Genomic DNA, 6,000 nt, shown 5'->3' with positions numbered 1-6,000 from the left:
ATTGAGAATGAGTAGGTAGGGTCTAGATAGGAGCAGATGAAATAATCCAGACTTGGGTCAGTGTGGTGTCCATGGGTTGGTGAGAAGTGATCAGAATCTAGGTATGGATTTGATAGGATGGTGGCGCAATTTCCTAAAGAACTACATTTGGGATAAGAGGAAGATATCTGAACTTGAAGCAACTAGAAGTTGTCATTCAATAAGATTTTGGAGCATGTTTAGAGGGCAAGGTCAGAAGTGTAAATTTAGACCTGTTAAGTTTGGGTTATGTCTTGTTTCAGCTTCTGTAATCACATACTTTCTTTCTTTGATATGCCTTCTTCTCCTTTCTTTCCTTTTGATTCATACTTTTCCCATCAGCACTCTGATTCACCCACTTGCTTTTTTTTTATACCACTATTCCCTTAATTATTAAGTCCTCAGAACAGTGAGGTTCTGGTGGGCACCAAATCTTAGAAACAAAACCTTGGGTTCATTGATCACAAAGACAGAGCTTTGGTCAAATGAGAGATAGTATCTAGATCTCAGTTGCATTTCAGGTCCAGTTCCAGAAAGTCAGTGAAACTAGGTGAAGCAAGGCCTTGAGGCTGACATCAGGATCAGATGAACTGCTAAACTACCACCATCCCTAGTGCCAACCAACCAGTACAGATCACAGCCTTAACTCCTGTAGTCACCATGATTAATGATTTTCCCTTATATAACCCATCCCTTGAAAGGTATAGGGAGCCATGTCTTTGAGTATTAGCTGCCCTGTGTCTCTGGGTGTGGACCACTTCCTGAAAATAAAGCTTTTCCTTCTTCCTTTTTTTTTTTTTGCCAATTTGACAGTATAGGATGTCCCTTCATGTGTTAGTTTGAGTTTCTCTGATTACCAGTGAAGTCGAGCATCTTTTCATGTGTTTAAAGATACTCATTTTAAAATTGACCATATCCTATATTTTTAGTGAATTTAAGTTGTGAGAATATATGTTTATTTCAATGTGGAACTCCCCTCAATAAAATAATTTTTATTTAAAATAAAAAGACAATAAGTTTAATCATTTGTATTTTCTTTCTGAATTTCACTGTTGCAAAAACAGGCACTAACCCTGGAAGAGACAAGAGTATTTTGCAAAACGAAAATGTGGGTGAGGAAATCCTTAGAAAGGTCCTACTCTGCCTTGGAAAATGGGTCACATCTGAAAGTCAGGACAGTTAGATTTTTACTATTATGTACATATATCTTTTAAAGATTGTATTTATTTATTTTTAGAGAGAGGGGAAGAGAAGGAGAAAGAGAGAGAAAAAATGTGTGGTTGCCTCTCACACACCCCCTACTGGGGACCTGGCCTACAACCCAGGCATGTGCCCTGACTGGGAATCAAACCAACAGCACTTTGATTCACAAGCCAGCCTCAATTCATTGAGCCATACCAGCCAGGGCTAAAATTTTTGTTTAATATCTGGCCTTTCTGAAGCAAATATCACTCAAGTTGACTGAATATTTGATTCAATCTACCTGTGGTTCGGTTTAACTAATTGAGGAAATGAAATAATAAATTTTCTCATAGCTTCACATATAATGGCATGAAATTACTATAGTCTATAACTTTCTATATCATTTGAGTCATAGAGTGTATTGCGATTGTTAAAAAATTTAACATATTCAATTATTTATATAATACCATATAAATTATGCCACTATAATACCATATAAAATACATTTTAAAATATACATTTAAAAATGTAAATTTTATCATTATTAATATTTTGCCTAAACATAATTTAAAATCTTTATGTGTTTGATTTTCTTTTTTTTTTAATTTTATTTATTTATCTTTAGAGGGGAAGGGAAGGAGAGAGGAAGAGAAACATCAATGTATGGTTACTTCTCCTGCATCCCCTGCTGGGAACTGGCCTGCAACCCAGGCATGTGCCCTGACTGGGAATCAAACCATGATCATCTGGTTTGCAGGCCCGCGCTCAATCCACTGAGCTACGCCAGACAGGGCTGATTTTCTTATCTACTAAGATATAATAGTTCAACCTTGAATTAAATATTTTATTTTCTTACAATTATAAAATTACACTAAAAGGAAGGAGAAAATCATGAGTTTAATTGTATTTTATTGTGATTTTTTGTTAAAATACATATTTGTATATTTTAGAATCCAATAAAATACAAGTAGAAATATTCATTTTATAGATATTTTAATATTCAAAATTAAATCCATACATATATAATTTTTTTTGGTAATGACCTAGACTCTACTATCAGAACTATCTGTTCTGATAGTAAAAAATTAACTGCTGTATGTGAAAAATAGTAAATTTAGCAATTCTCTGTGTTATTTATTTATATATTAAATACCCACCCAAGGATGTATTTTCATTGCTTTTAGAGAGGAAGGGAGAGAGAGAAACATTGATGCAAGAGGCAAGCTTTGGTTGGTTGCCTCCCACACACACCAGGAGCACCAGGACTGGGGATGTACAGCCTGGACCAGGGGTCAAACCTGCAACCCAGGCCTGTGTCCTGACCGAGAATTAAATCAGCAGCTTTCGGTATGGAACTATGCTCCAACCAACTGAGCCATACAGGCCAAGAACTGCACTTAAAAAAATTATTTTTAGGGATTTCATAAGATATGAAACAGAATTCTTTAAGCTATAAATTTATCACATGTCAAAATATTATAAGAGCCTCTGGAATTCAGGGAAAAAGGAACTGTCTTTTTTTTTGTTAATCATAAAATAACTGAAGAGACAGGTTTTTTTGTGTGTGTGTAAGGAATTTCTTAAAGACTATATGCAAATTCTGACCATAACTGTAAGATTCCTTCTTCTCTTTTTTGGGGGGTGCAAATCTCTCAGACGTTACTGTTTTATATGTATTAGTGGCTTTGTACTACTAGTTAAACTTTGCAGATATAGCTCTACCTTGGAATATTTTGCTGTCATTCCTACCATTTGTTCTCACTTCATCTATTTAATTTTTTAGGAAGGTATTTTTTCAAAGTTCAGTTTTGTTTAATGACCCCCATCTCCCTGAAGGACAGGTGCAGCCAGCTATGTGATGGCGAGATATGTTCACTTGAAGATAGAAGTCTTTGCTCACATGCTGCAAGGCCCCCTCCCAGAAAAAGTACTCTTTTTTAAAAAAATACATTTTATTGATTATGCTATTATAGTTGTCCTATTTCCCACCCTTTATTCCCCTCATCCCTGTACACCCCTCTCCCACCAGCATTACCCCTCCTTAGTATATGTCCATGGGTAGTACATATAAGTTCTTTGGCTTCTCCATTTCCCATACTATTCTTAACCTCCCCCCTGTCAATTTGGTATCTACTATTTATCCTTCTTATTACCTGTAACTTTTCCCCTATTCTCCCTCCTCCTCCTCCCCACTGATAACTTTCCAAGTGATCTCCATTTCTGTGAATCTGTTCCTGTTCTCTTTGTTTGCTTACTTAGTTTTTGTTTTTGCTTTTTTTAGGTTTGGTTGTTGATAGTTGTGAGTTTATTGTCATTTTATTGTTCATATTTTTTATGATGTTTTTTTCTTAGATAAGTTCCTTTAACATTTCATATAATAAGGGTTTTGTTGAGTATGAGTGCAAAATAGAAAAAGAAGTGAAGTCTATGCAAAGTGAAATAAAAGAAAATGTACAAAAAAACCAACTGTCACTCGAAGGAAACTGAGACTCAAATCAATGATTTGGAGCAGAACAAAGAAATAAACATTCAACCAGAATAGAATGAAAAAACAAGAATTTTAAAAAATGAGGAGCATCTTAGGAACCTCCAGGACAACTTTAAATGTTCCAACATCTAAATTATAGGGGTGCCAGGAGAAGACAAAGAGCAAGAAATTAAAAATTTGTTTGGAAAAATAATGAAGGAGAACTTCTTCAATCTGGCAAAGGAAATGGACTTCCAGAAAGTCCAGGAAGCTCAGAGTCCCCAAAAAGTTGGACCCAAGCACACACCAAGGCACATCATAATTACATTACCGAAGATTAAAGATAAGGAGAGAATGTTAAAAATAGGAAGAAAAAAGGAGAGAGTTACCTACAAAGGAGTTCCCACAAGACCATCAGGTGGTTACTCAAGAAGGAGCTGGAAAGAAGTATTCAAAGCCATGAAAGGCAAGGACCTACACCCAAGTTTACTCTATCAAGCAAAGCTATCATTTAGAATGGAAGGGCAGATAAAGTGCTTACCTGATAGGGCCAAGGTAAAGGAGTTCATCACCACTGAGATAGACCTTTTTTATATGAAATGTTAAAGGGCAAAAGTACTCTTGAATCAGCATCTGGGTCTTGCTGCCAGGATCCAGTTTTTGCCTCCTATATGACTGCCAGTCTAGACTCAGGGGAAAGGCAAGTTCCTGTCTTCAGAAGACCCAGACTCCAGAAATAGAGCTGCTGTGATTGGTTCCAAAGAAGATGACACTGACAAAGGTATTCTTCCTCAGCATGCCCAGTGGTCTGGATGAGTTCTGCAGGGAAGTGGCACCATGGGGACCAGCCATCTTTATCAAAGTGCTCCCCCAAATATGGTAGCACCACAGAAAGAGTGTCCTCATTGGAGTACTTGCCCTTAAATTCATACAACACAAAGGTACTCTTGGGAAGGTGAGCAAAGGAGGATCCTTAGCCTTTGGCTCTGCGGCCAGCACCGGCTCACATTCATCATCCAGGAGCAGGGTCGGCTGCCTTCTCCTCTTTCCACTCAGCCTGAGGTTTCTGCTTCTCCTGAAATCCCTTTTCTCTCTGAGGTGTGTCCTTTTTAGGCTGACTTACTGCAGACGTTTCAGCCACAGACTGGCCCATCTTCTCAGGGAGTTTCATCTCCCCCAAGAGACAGTGGAACTGGGACTGGTTAACACAGGTGAGGACCAGTGGTTGCTGTTGAGGAGGGCCCAGTGGAAAGGAGGTTCCGGGACATGTTTATGGAGCCACAGCAGGCTGCAGACAACTCAGTGTCCCGTGTTTGCCCACCAGAAATGCCTGTGTTTCTAAGTAAGCATTCAGCAGCCCTAGAATTCTCCTCACCTCCTCCTTTGCATTCTCTGTGATACTGTATGTCTGATGCCCATGGTGGGGAACACCCAAGGACTGGCTGGGGGCCCTATGTCACTGTCAGCAAAGTTCAGCCGCTGTACCACCTGGGCCGCTGTCTCTGGACTTCTTCCCAGTAGCTCCTCATTGCTCAAGTAGTAGGAGACAGTATTGCTTTCTAACGCACAAAAAACATCTTTACCTTCAAATGCTGAGACCTTGCTTACAGGAAGTTTGCAGAGAAATTGAGGGGTACAGTTTGGTCAAAGTGGAAGTGGGGTGGTATAGAGATCACTCAGACCTGAGATCTGCTGTACTAAGCTGCAATGAGGGCCTTGAAGGCCCCTCAGTTTTCAGGATATGTGTACAGGGCCTCAGGCACTGCAGTGATTCCACAGAGAAAGGGGTAGGAAGTTAGTTTTAATTGCAATATACTTAATTTCAATATATCTTTGCAATATATGTTGCATAATTTACCAACTATTTTTTCACCATGTTACTATAGTGAAAAAAATAAAAGATTTCTGAATAGTTTGTGAACAACCAATGCTTGAGCAAAACTCTTTCTAGCTCATAAATTAGCCAAGTACTTTTCAAATATTTTTGATATTCTATAATTACCATACTAAAATAAATTGGAAGCATACACTACCTTTTTGAAGGCAATGGCTTATTTGGTATTAGCAAAAGTTTAATATTGACAGTCAGAAGTTAAAGTAGCTTAAATTGTTATAGGCTCTGGCAAATTTCTTTAGTTAACTCAAGCTTAAAATAATCAATTTTGTTTGATTATTATCATAGATGCTTGTGATTCAGGATGTTACATTGTTTATCCTGCCAGACTCAAGCACTGTCTTATTTCAAATATAGATATTTGAACAACATGCCAGCCATCTCTCTTGCGGTTAAAAATCTACATATAACTTTGGACTCCTCACAAAACTTAACTACA

General features: G+C 37.9%; 1 pseudogene; it reads right to left on the bottom strand.

The window, feature by feature from the left end:
- Nucleotides 1-2,995: 2,995 nt before the first annotated feature.
- LOC118983244 (elongation factor 1-gamma-like) overlaps nucleotides 2,996-6,000 on the bottom strand; it is a 95,443-nt pseudogene continuing 92,438 nt past the window's right edge.

This window comes from Sturnira hondurensis, unplaced genomic scaffold (assembly GCF_014824575.4).
Source record: "Sturnira hondurensis isolate 20B ecotype Veracruz unplaced genomic scaffold, ASM1482457v3 Scaffold0000396, whole genome shotgun sequence".
Classification (NCBI taxonomy): Eukaryota; Metazoa; Chordata; class Mammalia; order Chiroptera; family Phyllostomidae; genus Sturnira; species Sturnira hondurensis.
Note: the sequence above shows the minus strand (reverse complement) of the source record. Positions and strands in the feature narration are given on the sequence as shown.